At 36.3% G+C, this 17,160-nt stretch overlaps 1 pseudogene; it reads right to left on the reverse strand.

Moving 5' to 3' along the window:
• Positions 1–13,306: 13,306 nt before the first annotated feature.
• Positions 13,307–16,164, reverse strand: LOC113300018 (annotated as a pseudogene).
• Between the last annotated feature and the right edge of the window lie 996 nt (positions 16,165–17,160).

Consider the following 17,160-nt stretch of genomic DNA (forward strand, 5'->3'; position numbering starts at 1 on the left):
GCTTGGATATTGGACTTAACCTTCCCCCTCTTATTGCACTGTATCTGATTTTGAATATGTTTTGAAACCTCGAGCATCTTGTGAATCATATGGAAGCAATCATTCATTTTTTTCCACTGCACCAGAGACCGGTTTATGCTTGCAATTTGTAGCCTTCGTCTAGTACCAGACCTTTCTTCGATCGTGGACTTAGGTGTATACATGTGAAGCGTACAAAATGGAAGCAATAGTAGGTGCAACCAAGAATACAATACTGAAGGGTTGAGCAAAACCTTGTCCAAGGTGGCCATTAAGGTCCTTGAGAATTTGAGTCTACAAGGGGGTGGAATGCTGGCAATTGTTGGTATTTGGCTTTGAAAAACAAGGTCCAACAACTCCACTGTAAAACTCATTAACTCACCTTCAGCATCAGTATTGCATGATTCAGAATTGTTAGGGGATTGTACCTCGCAGCCATGGATTAAAAAATCAGCATTTAAACAATTGAATGGCCCCAAAAACATATCAACACCATGACGAAATGGCCGATCTTCCAAGAATATAAATGCATGCATGGAAAGCACAACCACATCTCCTGGTACACTAAAACCTTCTCCCAAGCCTTATACAGTTCACTGTATTTAATAATTCTATCTCTGGAAACAACTTTGCATTCCACATATGACATATGCCGATTATTGATGTGCTTGAGCAAAGATCCTCTGCAGAAGCCTTTTCCAGCTACTCCATTATGGCACCTGTCAAAGGCTTTGAAAGGGCATTGGAGTAGAGCATCGTCAGAACCCTGAGATGAAGATGTTGAGCATGGCTGTGCACAAGATGCATATTCAGAACCATGTTCTTGAGAGGACAAGTGTGACGTACCGGAAAATTTACGCCTAGCGCGCCAGGGCGCGCAGGCCATAACTTCCCTGATGCGCCATGATAATGCTACTTACCGGGCCTTAAAACTAGGCAAATGCACGTTTATTTCCCCTTGCAAGAATGCTCGTGTAGCATGATGTATCTAAATTAGCTTCCACACCGTTCCAACTTACCCTTGTTTCGCAAAGGGTTTATTAAGAAAATAAAAACTATCTTAAAACGACAAAAGCGGTCTTTTGAGACCCTAAACGATGAAATTTGGCTAAAATTCCAAGACTGTGATGCATAGTATGACGTGTTGATCGTTGGTCTGTTTCCAATCAATCTAAACCCGTCTTGAGCTAAATTACAACAATCGGGTTTTTAACCTCCAGATAGGCTATAACTTGCTTAACTGCATCAACTTGTCTCATCAAGTTTGGCCACAATCATCTCCTGTGTCGAGCTACCGAGCTAGATGATATGAGAGGCCAATGTGCCGCGATCATCTCCCAAATAGATGATATGAGCGACAAAGTGCTGGACCGATAATGCTTCAACTTATTGCGGATGCCTACGTACCCTTCTCTACTCTTAAGGGATCAAGCACAGACAGTAGTTCATCCTCGAAAGGACCACAACTTAAGCCAAACTCGTTTGAAAGACCGTGGCCTAGCAATAATGGTAATGGCCTAATCCATATAGGCCGTTCCGTCAAAACACACAATGATTATGCATTGATTCTGTGACGTGGCATAATGATGCCTTCACATCATATGCCCCATTGGCAAGGTTACAGAGCTATGAATGAGACTTAAGCATCCTTTATACTCTTCCGGCTAAGCTATGAAGCTTACTTGGTGCATGGTCCACATATGCACCTTCAACCAACTACCCCTCCCTATATATGTTAACTTGCAATTTCTACAACTTTGGAAAGGGGAGAGAATGTACATTTCACCAAGTCCAATTCTGTAATGCACAATGATTTTGTACCACTCATTCTGGCTGTTGCACATTGATTGCGCAACACTGGTTCTATCTGCTGCACAATGATTGCGCAACACTGGTCTGGCTGCTGCACAATGATTGCACAACACTGGTTCTATTTGCTGCATAATGATTGCGCAACACTCGTTCTGGCGTATTGCACAATGATTGTGCAATATTCACTCGGACAACCCTTTATGGCCTGATGCACAATGATTGCTAAGTTTTATTCTGTGATGCATAATGATTGCGCACCACTCATTCTGGCTGTTTCAGAATGATTGCGCAACACTTACTCTGACGTATTGCACAATGATTGTGCAATATTCACTTGGCCAACCCTCTCTGGCCTGATGCACAATGATTGTGTGATATTAGCTCTAGGCCAATATCATTCCTAATGCACAACGATTGCGCTGCAACGCCGAAGACCATCTACCCAACTGGCCTAATGCATCATGATGATGCAACATTGTCTTTAGGCCAATATTCCTCTTAACGCAACTGAAGCTTGAGATGAAGCTTCATCTCTATCCATGGCACACCTTTTAGCATGCGTTATGCTAAAAACACCGGGTGTTACAACGAAACAGGCTTAGTTCTCGGCATTTTTGGAAAACCCTTGAATAGCTGAAACAACCCCAACAAGATATTAAAAACCAGGTGAACTGAAGAGGTTGAAAGTAGGGAAAACTAGGCCGAGAGGTCTCTAAGATAGACGGGATGATGAATAAGGGAAAAAAAACGAAGGGGGTGTCTGAAGAACCCAAATGAAAAGGAAAGACTAAATAAAAAAATCTTTTGGAAAATAATAAAACCCTAATGTATGGATGCATGTATAACTCGGAAAAGCAGAGATGCAAAGCAAACAAATGCGAAAGATGCAAGTGGAAAAATGAGCGAAGATGAAAAACTAAGATGGTATGCAATCAAAAGGGAAAAGAGTCGATTTCTGGCTTTCAGTTGCCGGGATGTCGAATAGGATCATGTTTCCCAAGAATTCTCACTATTTTTTATTTTTAATTCCCGAATACAAATCAAAAAGATCATGTTTCTATGGATCTCTAGAGGCATACCAGTTGGAAAAAAAAAACTAAACAAAAATATTTGGATGCGTGTTCTTCACATGGCTATGGTTTGGGGATTTTGGCTTTCACTACTTTAGGGGAGCTTAGTGATGATTTTATATGTTTTTTAAGCGTTTTAAAAATGGTTTAGTTAGCAATGATGCTGTTAGTGGCCTAGGCAGTTTTATTTTCCATAGGTTAGGTATTGCTATTCAAAAAGATGTCGGGGCCTAGTTAGTTGCTAGGCTACCAACTAGGGCTTTGTACGATTCCACTTACGATTACTCTTTTTGGTAATAATAACAATTATTTTTAATAAAAATTAAATAAAATATAAAGGATATGAGAGGGTATTAATTTAGTTCCAAAGATTTCAGGGTATTTTAGTAACCTAACTCTCTCTGGGACATCCCTTAAGATCATTCATTTGATACGGTTGCTAAAATGTATGCCCCAAATTTTCTTGTATGCTCCAAATAATCGGGGTATACCCAAAATAATTTGGGGTATGCTAATAAGACAGAATAGGAATTTAATTTGTAATTCTCGAACTCCTATTATATAATTTATATAATTTCTAATTTACCCTCAGTAATCATAGTTAGTTGTTAATTATGTTTAGTTAAGTTAATAGATAACAATCATAATTACAACTTTTTGTGGATCAAACACCCTTGAATTATGATATTAATAAGAATGGAGATTTTGGTGAAGAACCATCCCAAGAAAGTAAACAAGCTCAACATACAAGTACTTCAAATACTCAGGGTAATAGGTATTAATGTCATGAAATTTGTTTTTTTTCATTGAATTGTTACGCCTGACAAAATTCAGTTCCTGACATGGTGAAAGTATGAATATCATGCCGGAAGGTATCTAATCGGCATGGCTTTCATACTTTCACCATGCCGAAAAATAATATCCTCCAAATTTAAATGTTTCGCCGGCATTGTGTATATAAAACTAACCATGCCGGAAGTTTGAAAAAAATGTATCGAAAACACGTACTTACAAATTATGCTGTCGGCATTGAACTTTTTTTATCGAGCATGGCAGCACATATTTCTAAGTGGGCCAGAAACTTAAGTTTTTCGTTTAGATATCGGCATTGTTGTTTTCATACCTAGCATACTGAAAAAACAGAAATAATACCGGCACAAAGTATCAGCATGATCTTCAAACATGTTTCTATGCCGGCATACATAAAAACAAAATTCTGGAAACTACAATTATAAAAATCGCCATGGCATTCATACTCAAAGTAGTGCCAGCATCATCACGAATATAGAGTCGGTGGTAACTAAAACTGAAAAATTTCAGTTACAATTCAATTTTATTTTTTAAAGCATTTCCTTCAGAAAAACAACAATAACACTTCAAATAAGATTGAGTGTCGCTTTTCTTCTCAATGAAGCCATAGGTTTTTAACTAGAACACCGCTACAACGGTGGTGAGGGCCGACGAAGAAAAAAGGAAACACTGTTGCAATTGGACTGTAAAAGAAAATTTGTGCCTAAAGTGAAAGTATTACTTTTCCTGAAACGGAGGGAGTACATCGTTTTATTAGTTGCAATGGAAAATTAGTTGATGCATAAGCCAAAATATGGCTACATAATGTGTTATGCATCCTTCGTGGTGGTTTGCATAATGGTTATGAAATTAATTTTTGAAAATTGTGCCTAAAATGATAAACACCTCGTAATTTTTCGTAAAAACTTTAAATATGGTATTGTTGTTTGTACTCATTGTGTAGATCTCTTTAAAAATTTTCCAAAGAGATAAAATTTGTAAAATTCCAAGGCACGGATTTTTAGATATGTTATATTCTAGTTTGCTTGCCAATTATACCCCTGAAAAAATATGATACATAAGGAATTATAATACAATTTGACTCTTGTACATATTTACCCTTCCTCTTTGCTTTGTTTATGAAAATGTCTAATACCTATTTGTCCTTCCTCTTCGGTTTATTTACGAAAATGTCTAAAGGAAAAAAAGAAAAACTTAATTTAAAGGGGCCTTTTTGGTTTTTCGGCCCGGACCATTTTCAATCTTTTTGTATCAATTGATCACTTATATTTTACAAAAAAAAGTGACCATATAGAAGGTCCTCTCTCCCTCGCTTCGCTCGGTCGGCCTGTCCAATTAACTTAAAGGGTAGTTTAATATTTTCGCCCCCTGAAAACAACCCCTCAAAAAGATTCTAAAGATGAGAACATTAATTCATGTCCCCCAATAAATCGGGATACACCCCAATTGCGCTTCCATTTTTTTGCTTTTAGCTATCAATTAGTGGTTTACCTATCGCCAAACAATTTTCAGATGAGCCAAATAGTTTCCAATCGCTAACAGGTTAGCCCAACAGCTAAGTGGTTTAGCTACGATATTTTAAACTTTTTATCCTTTTGATTCTCGTCGATGTATTATTCATTTTTCCTAATCGACTAAGTAACAAAAAAAAAATGTTAATCGGTGAATGCCAATAGCTAAGTGGTTTAGCTATAATATTTTTTGAGAAATTTCATGTTTAGTCCAGTAAACCCGACCCGGATTACTGGCTAGTCCAGCGGCAAAATATATTTAATCCCTAATCCAAAAAAGTTTTGAAAAGAGTAAAATTACTCTACTAACCCTAACATATAACATTACGTGTATATTAATACATATGTTACTACATATTACATATGTAGTAATAACATATGTAGTATACTAGTAGTAACTAGTATACTAGTAGTAACTAGTATGTAGTATATAGTAATAACATATGTAGTATGTAGTATATTAGTAGTAACTAGTATGTAGTATGTAGTAATAACATATGTAGTATGTAGTATACTAGTAGTAATATGTTATGTATTGATACTACTACATATCAATATGTAGTATGTTATATATTGATACTACATATTGATAAGTAGTATGTAGTATGTTATATATTGATATGTAGTATGTTTGGTATGTAGTATGTTATGTATTGATACTACATATTGATATGTAGTATGTTATATATTGATATATAGTATGTTTGATATGTAGTATGTTTGATATTGATACTACATATTGATATTATGTATTGATACTACATATCAAAAAATTGTTATGTATTGGTACTACATATCAAAAAATTGTTATGTATTGATACTACTAGTAACAATATGTATTGATACTACATATGTTACTACTAGTACTAGTTACTACTAGTATACTAGTATACCAGTTACTACTAATATACTACTATAGTAAAGTAGTTACCTAATTTACTAGTAACAATAAGATATTTTTGTTACTACTAGTACAATACATATTAATATGTAGTATCACCGTATAGATACTACTAGTATGTAGTAACATACTACTAGTAACATTTACATGTGTTGATACTAATTAGACCTGGAAGGGTGTTTTAGGCATTTAGAAAATACACTTTATAATCTCCACGAAGTTTTTGGACTAGGGAGTAAATCTTTTCCACGGGTGGACTAGCCATTAAGTGGGTCATGAAAAAGTGGACTAAACAATAATTCCTACATATTCTTTTAACTTTTTATACTATTTATGCTTGTTGATGTTTTATTCATTCAGTTCTGTTATTATAGGCTTTTTTAATAAACTAAATAACAAAAAAATGTTGGTCGGGTGGATGGTTTTTACCCACAGCTAAAGGCGAATAGAAACCTGGCTAAATTAGGGCCTATAGCTAGATGACAAGAAAGGTCATTAGAAATCACCTACACACCCGCCCCTTATCAAAATAATTACCTAACTACCTATTTTACCCCTGATTAATTAGCACTAATTAATCGTATTAGGGATTAATTTTGTTTTGGATGTGAGATTAACTAATGTTAGAGAGTTCATCAAAACATCAAACATTTTGATTTTTTTCATAAATAGTACCGAGAATCGGTTTACGTTCATTCACTTGTAAACCGATTCTGGATTAGTGTTTACGAATTAACAGAGGACATCCATAATCGGTTAACTTTGACATGTTTATAACTCGATTCCGGAAATCGGATTTTACTTATGACACATATAAACCGATTGTTTCTTTTCATTACCAATTTTCATTCATTGCATTATTATTGTAGGATGCATTTAGCACATGCATCAAGTCTTTAAACTCCTAGGCGACCCTAGTGGACGAGTTACAGTCTCGTGAAGGTTTACATAGAGGTCTACCCACAAAACCTGTACAAAAACTTCTAAAGCCATCAATGTTCCTCCGGCGAAGACGATACAACATCCAAGTAGTCTGGGTTATCCTCCGAGATTCTTTCTGCCAAGAAGTGATAGCTTGCATCGAATGCGAATGCTTCCCCCTTTTCCTCCAAGTAGCGCGCTTTCACGACTTCATGCTACAAAAACACAAAAACAAACTTACATTTGTTAGTGGTATTTAATTGGAAGATAAAACAACATGGGTTACGTAAAAAAAACCACAAAATTATTACAAATTGTGCAATGGACAAGGTGAAGGGGCGAGTGTTAAAAATCCGAGGTTGGAGAGCTAAAAAACCAAGTATCGCGTTTTCGATGACTAGGTGCCTCTAATGGACTTGTTGAACACTTCTTGCATTAGGATTCCCAAACTCTTGGCTAAATTTGTTGTGTACCCTAGCCCAAAAGGTTGTGAAATCCACCCTTTCGGAGGATTGATGTTTAAGTCGTTTTTCCGCATATCAAGCTTTGGTGATTGCCAAATCTTCCGCGGAGTCAAATGATGCCATTTCTTGTATGTATATGTATGAAATGAGTAGTTTTGGAGTATATGGAGTGAGGGGGAATAAAATGATCAATTTTGGGGCAAATGAGGTCCAAGGGTGTGGTCTCTATTTATATAGAAAGTCCCAAACGTCTAGTTTTTTTTGAAAAACGTGAAATAATTTGAAATAATCGGTCTTTTAGAAGGACTGTAAACCCCGATTGTATTTGTATGCCACAAGGAATCAGACTTTCTTGCGACCAACGTAAACCGATTAAAAACATTTTAATTCACTGACACTAATCGGTTTATATATATTCATATGTGAACCGATTCCAGCTTGGCGTAAAAACATCTAGGAAGAATGGCTTGCACAATCGGTTTATGTTGACATATCGAGTAAACCGATTGTTGGCATGTCAGGATAGAATCAGTTTAAACATTAAGTGCATTAAGTTCAACACAAGATCATCCAAAATAATAACATCAACCACACAAATATCATCCAAAATACAAACATCAATCATCCCAAAAGACTTAAAACAACCATAAGTCTTGTAAACTTAAAGTTTTAGTATTTAAAAGTTAAACTTAAAAACTTAAGAAGCACCAGGAGCATTTGCAGCAGCAACAACACCAGGAGCAGCATCACCACCACCAGCACCAGCATCTGGAGCAGCTGCAGCACCACCACCAGCAGCATCATCAAGAGCAACAACTTCTGCATCATCCATGGCTATACATTCAATCATTTCTTCAAACATACCTTCCAACTCATGGTGGCGATCCCTCTCATCTGAAATAATGTTTCTCCTCATCCTAGCGAACCTCATGACCTCAACAAGCTCTTCCAGTGAAAGCATATCAATCAATGCGAGGGCTTGTTCAAGACAGGTCTCAGCTCCGAAAGCAAACTTATATAGGCTTCTCTCTGGCACTCTTTGTGGTTTCCTCAGAACATCCTCCAAGGTTACCTCTCGATTGCAAAATGCTAGGTGTGTGAAGTCCATTCTACACAAAAAAAAAACAACAAAAAAAAAGTAAGAAATCGGTACATATAGAAACATAAGTAATCCGATTCTGAAGAGACTAAAAGAATCGGTTTATGTGGTACATGTATAAAATCCGATTGTGGAAAGGAAGATGAAGAGACTACAATAATCAGATTATACATATTACATATATAAACCGATTCTGGTGATGTGTTTTCATATTTCATTTCTACCCCAGAATCGGGTTATATTAATCATAATGTAAAGTGATTATTGTGCATGCTCTTCATGGACGAAAACAAAACCCAGAATCGGTTTATTCGATAGGTCAATAAAAACCGATTCTGGGTGTAATCAGAATTTTGATTTGTCAAAAACGAAGATTTAAACATGTAAATCAACAAGATATGAAGAACCATAGATTGGGTTGATGGAGATTTACATTTTTCTTGTGTGGATCGAAGATTCGTTGGAGAAGAAGATGAAAATTAGGGTTTTGAGAATTTGGAAAGATTATGATGGAAATAGAAAGTTTTTTTTAGGTTTAGGGTTTTTTGTTTTTGGATTTACTGAAAATAGAAAGATTAGAATTTATATGAGAGAATTTTAGGAATTAATGTGGGGATAAATTAGTATTTTTTAGAAGTTTGGGTGCCTATAGTAATTTGGTGGTGTGGGAAGGAAAATTTGATAGGCCCCAATTTAGCCAGGAATAGAAATAGTTCACCTATCGACTCTATTTCGCGTCCCTTATTTCCTATTTTCCTTGATATGGGGTAGAAAATAAAGATTTAAGGGAATCCCTAACCCACCCCATAGGACATTGACGATAGATTTTCCCTCGTATAAAACGGTACATTTCCCGCCTAGGAGATGGTCTGGGTCACCACATTTGGTTCAAAATGAAAATATGCCATTTTGCCTGGCAGCTGTTACAACAAATGCCATCGTGGTATCCCTTTTGTCCTACCTCTTGGTTAAATATCCCGATTTGTACCCTATAATTTCCCAACAAGGTGCTCTGAAACCTAAAATGACTATGTGCGGTTTTCTGGGGACCAGCCTTTTTTTAGGATCATTGTTTTATTTTGGGTAAGACATTAGAAGTAATTCTAGCTCATCTCTTATCTAAATATTTATATTAATATTAAAATTACCCTCCTGATTATTTTTGTATAATGATTAGTTAGTGTGATTAATCATTGATCAAGGTTAAATTAATAGATTGTTTTTTTTAAAGTAGAATTATTGAGTGACTAAAGGGATAGAAGAAGAAGAAGATGGAGAAAAAAATTATTTTGAGATGGGTGAATATGGAGAAAAAACATCCTCTGGGTACCGAAGTATGCTTGTAACTTAGTGAATGTTGTTATAAATGGCCTAAAATATCTTCAAAATCAAAATTGCAACAAAAAGATTTCAACCAGGTCAACAAAGTTCGGTTAGATTATATGAAGAACATGTAACCGAACTTTCTGCAAATGCAGTTCTGTTAATAAATCCAAAATCACAGGCAACCGAACCAGAGATTTAATGGAGTTTTGTTTGTTCGGCTAGCTGATGAAAAATCAAATGTAACCGAACTACTATGCTTGAAATTACAGAGTTTGTTCGGTTCAGTCGACTCGACCACGTTGTAACCGAACTTTAAACAACAGAGTTCGGTAAGTTCGCAAAAAAAAATTGCGATTAAATCGAACTCAACATTTGGCTATACAGAGAAGAGTTCGGTTTTGAAATTATTTTTGCGAGTTAACCGAACTCATTATATAGGTTTTCTAAGTAAAGTTCAGTTAGGATTTTTTTTTGCGATTAAACCGAACTCAACATTTGGCTATATAGAGAAGAATTCGGTTTTGAAATTATTTTTGCGACTCAACCGAACTCAGGTGTTCGGTTAAGCAAAAAAAAATTCTTAGCCGAACTGTTCATCGTGTTCTTCATTTTTAAAAGTTCGGTTGTAAAACTAGGATTTTTTTCAAAATTATCCTAACCGAACTTACTACTGTAACCTCCAAATTCAACATATTTTGATGACTACGGCTCAAAATTTCAATCAAAAACGAATTAGAAGTAATGGGTTTGTGGGAAAATATTTATGGGTAGGTTTGTTTATAAAAGATTGATTAATCGACGATGAAAACTCAATAAATCGACGACGATGAAAATTTGATGATTTTGATTAGATTTGTACACGATCAGGTTTAGATGATCATATATTGATGAAGAAGAGAAGAAGAAAAATTGTAGAATAGAGGAAGAAGAAGTTGTAGATTAGTTATAATTTTAATTAGGTAAAAGGGTAAACTAGTCATCTCCACCTTTTAGGACACCCCTTATAATTATAGGGAATGTGACCTAATCAAATCATGGTCACCCCTTATAATTATAGGGAAGGTGGCCTAATCAAATCATGGTCCCTTAAAAAACCCATGATCTCAAAAAATGATTCATGAATAATAGTTAGTTTATAGTGTTTTATTCACTATCGTCAAACCAAACCCAGTAGTCTAGTATGTCAACCCAAGCCCAGTAGTCTAGTATGAATGATAGTTAATTCATAGTGGATTAAGGCTGCACGCATTCAAAATTACTCACACAAGAAAATAATTGTAATGGTTCCCATTGTCCCGCTGCTTGACTTGTGTGCCTATCCGGGGATATTGGTTAGGCTTAGTTCTATGGGCTAGATATCTAGCTGTTAGATTGGCCATCCACGTCAGTATGGGCAACCTCCTAAGTCCTATGGGATGGCTAATCTAGCAGCTAGATTAGCAGCGGGACCACCATATAACGCCGAACGGTTCGGCGTTTTAAATCTCAGCCGTTAGATCAGAAAATTTTCTCCCAGACCACTTTTTGAGCGCCGAACGGTTCAGCGTTTCAATTTCGCTGATAGTTGGACTGCGAGCACCTGGTAGGAGAGAGAACTATCAACTATCACTGTTAACTTTTTTCCAACACTTATTTTTTGATTTGCAACACTTTTTGGCCAATCTAGCACTCCAATCTAGCCCATAGGGGTTAGCCTTTGGGAACTCTATTTGCTTTTCTACACAATCTTGAAATTGTTCATACATAAAATACGCACAGAAATACATCGAAGTGGCATGGTGGAAGCAAGAATATGATATCGAGACAAAAACACCGACACAAATGCACAAGATAAATGTAAACCAATTAACGTAGAATCATGATTTTGGGCGTACATGAATTTTACTAGGCATACCTAATAAAGACAAAAAATGATGTGAAATAACAAAATCAGAAGCCCCCTTAACCAATTTCTTTTAATGGCAAATCTGACCTTTTAGGATTAGTGTTAATACTAATGATTAGTTAAAATAATTCTGATTAGTGATTAGTGATTAGTTTTAAGATTATTTAGTTATAAATTTGTGTAGATGAAAAATTTTGAGTAAGAAAAAAAAAGTTAGTTTTTTTTTTTGAGAAGGAGAAGGGGAAAATGAGAAAAAAAAGCTTGTATTTGATTCAATGGATGAGGAGGGTACACTTCTATCTTATGTTTAATCTCACTTTTGTAGCTTAAAATCATAAAAAGTTTGTGTTTTTTCACTAAGGTTCGGCGAGTCTGGAATATGTTCGTCTTAATATATCAACCGAACCCACCTGGATATTGACAACTAATGAACAGCTCGACAAGCTGAAAGTGTTATTATTATGAGCCGAACCAACTAGTTCGGCTTGTTTAAAAATGTCATAATGAGCCGAACCTAATCTTGTGTGATCTGGAATGAGGTTCGGCTTATATTGAGAAAATCGTAAACGCCGAACCTTTTGGTAGTACATGGTTCGGCTATTTACATAAGTATTATATAAGCCGAACCTCGTAAATGTGATAATTGTTGGGGTAAGAATTTTGTATTGGTTCGACACATAATGTGAATATCGTAATAGCCGAACCTCGTAAATGTGCTAGATTCGGCACATATTATGATTATCGAATACGCCGAACCCCTATGCATCTCTATCTGTGACTAGTTTCGGCTTGAAATTTCATGCCGAACTGTTCATATACACTTATAGGAAGCTTTTGTGAAGAACAGTTCGGCTAAAAACGCATCTCAATTTTGAGCCGAACCCAACACCGTAACCGTCATTTAATCGATGAAAAACAATAAATACGAGATTGAGTTTGTAAAACTTCCTTTCTTATCCTCATTTTCGGAGTTGGAGATGCAGTTGGTTCAATTTCTGGTTCAATTGGTGGTTAATTTTCAGTTTCTACACCTTCGTCCACACCTTCATCTTCAATTGGTTCTTCTTCTTCAATTGATGGATTAGAAGACGATTTAGTTTGCCTAGTCCCTACTTGTCTTTGTAGGGGTCATTACGGTTAATTTTCAGTTTCTCCACCTTCATCTTCATTTGGTTCTTGTTCTTCAATTGATGGATTAGAAGACGATTTAGTTTGCCTAGTCCCTACTTGTCTTTGTACGAGTCATTACGAATCGACAATTAATCACGATGATGAATTTATTTTTTTGCGCGGGAGGGCAAGAATTCGGCTAGAGAAGGAAGAAGAGACGTTAAGGAAAACTGATTTTGATATTTTAGAAAACTGATTTTTGATTTTTGTATTAAGAGTAAAAAGGTAATTGAACTACCCATAGGTACCCCTTATAAGGTCATCCAAGTTAGGATTATTGTTTTATATGCCTAATAAGATTTCAGTATGCCCAAAATCATGATTCTTAACGCAGGCCGATTGCTCTTGCATAAACAGAACTCAGTCAAAAGCTTTCGGAACCGTGTCACATTGCTTCTACTGAACATTACACACCAGCTAGGAAAGTAGGACATTAAGTAGTTAAGACTAACATAACCAGCCCAACTACCCAGTAAGAACAAGAACATCTTTTCACTGACATAATAGGCACACACACTACAAACAATACAGGTCGATGTAAAATGAACTAAACCACCTGTGGAGACTACCATTTCAGAGCAAAAAATACGATGAACCAAGACGGGATTGTTGATTTTTACCCAGGCTACCTCCACGAAGGCATTCGAGATCCATCACCTGCGAATGGTCCACGAAAAGATTCACCTGAAAAATTGTACCAAATCAGGAGAACCATTCAACCATAAGTCCCTAGCATCTCACAAATAAGGCTTTAAAACAGATATAAGAAAGAAAAGAAAAACTATCCATAACTCACCCTAGGTCCATAACGTTTGACAAACCACTCTGAGATCTTGGAATTTGATGTCTCGAACATGGTTTTCTCAAGTCCGAGACGACTCACAATTTTAGCAACAATGTCGGCCCTCAAAGAATCAGCATATTTGCACACATCGTCAGCATCAATCATGATCATGTCAGCTCCTGCTTCCAAGCATCTCTCGGCCCTTCTGATTAACAAGTCCGTGTCCTCAACTATTTCTGCTTAAGGAAACAAGAAATAACTACCATTATAGAAACTAATCCTTGATCAGCTACATAATCAAATATTCCCTGTCAATTATATACTACAGCTCATCTCATTATTCATTTCACTACCTAATAGAGGAAATACACTAGCTCAACCCTTATATTTAAAAATTTAAAATCTTATCAGGGAATTCCTATACAAGACTTTCTGTTTTACACTTGCAGTAAGAAATAAAAGTTTACTCTACATGTCCCTTTGTTTTCGCAGACCAAGAAACCTCAAATGATTCCATAACAAATTGGAAATTCAGAACCACCACACTTCCTAATGGCGTTATGCTATGCTAACCCGATTCCTTGTATCAACTTGTTATGGCTATACAAGAGGTATATGGATCTTTAATGCTTGAAAAATCCGAGTATGTGTAAGGTCTCCACAGAATATCAGTACCAATACTCTTCTCAATATTGACAGTGGGAACCTCAAATTATTTAATTTTTATCTACAATTCTATCTCTTGGCAAGCCAAGTTTCCTCTATCAAAATCCAAATTGGTTTTAGAGGCTGTAAACTCCTCCTACAGAGAGTAATCAAACCCAGACTATTCTGAAACAGAAGACAACCATCAACAAAATCAAGCCTGACCAAGAGTACTTACGAAAATCCACTAGAAATAAACACGCCACAAGCTCTTCCCATATGTGAGAATGCTAATGTAGTGTTCATTGTCTTGTTGGTCATAAGAAGAAGAAGAAAAATAAATTGTGCTCTCACGCATTAACCGCATTGATACATCTCCAATACAAGACAAATTATAGATTGGAGACTGCATTCATACAATTTAAATACAAGACAAACCATAGACTGGTGACCTGCTGACACAATAAAGTTTGTACTCAAAACTTGTGTATCATCTTTCTAGCGGGTAATCACCAAATGCACTTTTCGTAACAGTCGAAATTGGTTCCAATGCAAATGCCTCTGTAGTGAAGCGGTAAAAATCCGCTGGGTGAGGATAACAAACCACAAGTTAAAACTCATCCGTTCCTAAGTAATTCCTACCAGGTCAACAATCAACAAACGGTCTCTCTACTATTTTTCAGTACTACTATGATTTGGATTGCAGAACCAAAAAAATACCAATAACATAACTACCCCAATCCAGATATAATGGAACAAGTCTGACCACACTAACTCATTCCCTTTCATCACATAAACACATGGGCATACATAACAGCCGTGGCATGTATGCATTATTACCATACTAACTCCTAATCTTAGTCTAGGACTGTTCATTCGATTCTCTTCTAAAAACATGCAACAAAAAATTGGAACAAAGAGCAAATCGATGAAGTCGAGAGTAGTACCAGATGTTCGTGGAACAGGAAAAATATATGCCCCAAAAGCCCTGTCACCGTCAACCGGCAAGTCTGACTTGTTAAATTTCACAGTGAACTGAGGTTTAGCTTTGAGCCCACAACCTTTAATCAAGCGAACAAATCTCAATAGAGCTTCTTCAGGAACTTTAAGTGAATCCACGTTAAGTTCAATAGTGTCGAACCCAAGTTCCTTACAATCCTGTTAAAAAAATTCAAGCAATACACAAAATCTAAGCTTCATTCATTTCATTCCAATAGTAACCATTTCAAAGAAACAACAAAGAGATTGTTGGTGATATATACCTGGACATAGTCCTTGAAAGCTGATGGTCCTTGACGAAGCAAATGTTCAGCCCAATCACCAGTACTTACATAGACATTATGTTTATGAGCCATTTCTGTGATTTGTTTGATAAAACCCTTTGTCATCATACTATGAGAACCACCACAGAATTTCAAACCATCCACGAAATGTCCTTTATACTCCAAGATATCCTGCAAAAAAAAATCCCCCCCAGATAATTTCAAGTTTCCCGTTCAGTGATCAAGAAAATTGGAAGAAAAATGAAATTTGTAGGACGAAAGTAAAGAAAAACCTGAAGGGCATTTTGGGTGAAAAGCTATAATGAGGTCCTCTCATCTCTGTAACTCCATATGTTCTTGGTTTTTCAGGGCGATCTTCTTCATCCTCATCGTAGAAGCTGCTTTTCCACCCGTAAATTGACATCTCTTTCTACTTCTCCGACAAAAATGAATTCAGTCGGGTGAAATAATTGCCTGATCTCCTCTTTCTATCTCGCTGAAACAAATAACATTTGTCTCTCAGTAACCTCCAGTGTATTCTAGAACCTCTATTACGTGTCATCGTATCTCACGATGGACATGTAAAAAAAGGCCCAGTCTAATTACAAAGGCCCAATGTACCGGCAGGTGAATCGGTGATTGTTGGGGCACTTCAAAATCTAGAAATTTCCCTTTGGGGACCCTTAACTGATAAGATCATCCACACTTTGGTGATAAGGGGTGTTCTAATTCCTAGTAAGTGACCCCTGTTTTTGATTAACCTAATTTAATCCAAAATTTTACTAATAACCTACCTTTATAACTAAATATAATTCTAATCCAAAATTAAAAAACAAAAACTTAATTTAGCTTAGCCGAGTTTTTTTATTTTCAAATTCTCTTTTTCCCTTTCATAAATATTTCTCGTAGTCGGTTAATCTCTTTCTGATGAGATGATTTGTTCTATATTATTAGAAATATCTATGAGGTCAGAGACAAACAAAACTTCATGAGGACTTGTAGCACCTGCTTTTGTGATAAGTGAATGTATCATTCCATCTACCCACTCATCTTTCAACACATAATATTTTTTTCCATCTCCAAGAGCCTAGCAACTATTTTCTTTTATAAACTCAAATTCAGAACTTATACTTTTTCAGCTCCAAGTTGAGTCTTTTCTTGGCTCATAGCGAAGAGGGTTTGTATTAGGCGCGTACATCTTTTAGACAACTTGACCATAGGTAGGGGTGTAAATTCGGGCAGGCCGGGCCGCCCGACGCAAAAACTAAGACGGGCCGGGCAGGTCAGGTTTAATATTTGTGAGCCCGTAAACAAATTCAGGCCGGACAGGCCGGGCACAAGTAGATAATTTGCTACCCAAAGACCGCCCAAAGCCCGCTTTTTATACGGGCAGGCCAGATCGGACCGGACAGGCCACTATTTTGATTTTTTTTTTTTAAGTTTAAATTTTCAAATGAACGGTATTAAATACAATATCCTTTC

The sequence above is a fragment of the Papaver somniferum genome, chromosome 7 (genome assembly GCF_003573695.1).
Source record: "Papaver somniferum cultivar HN1 chromosome 7, ASM357369v1, whole genome shotgun sequence".
In the NCBI taxonomy this organism is placed as follows: Eukaryota; Viridiplantae; Streptophyta; class Magnoliopsida; order Ranunculales; family Papaveraceae; genus Papaver; species Papaver somniferum.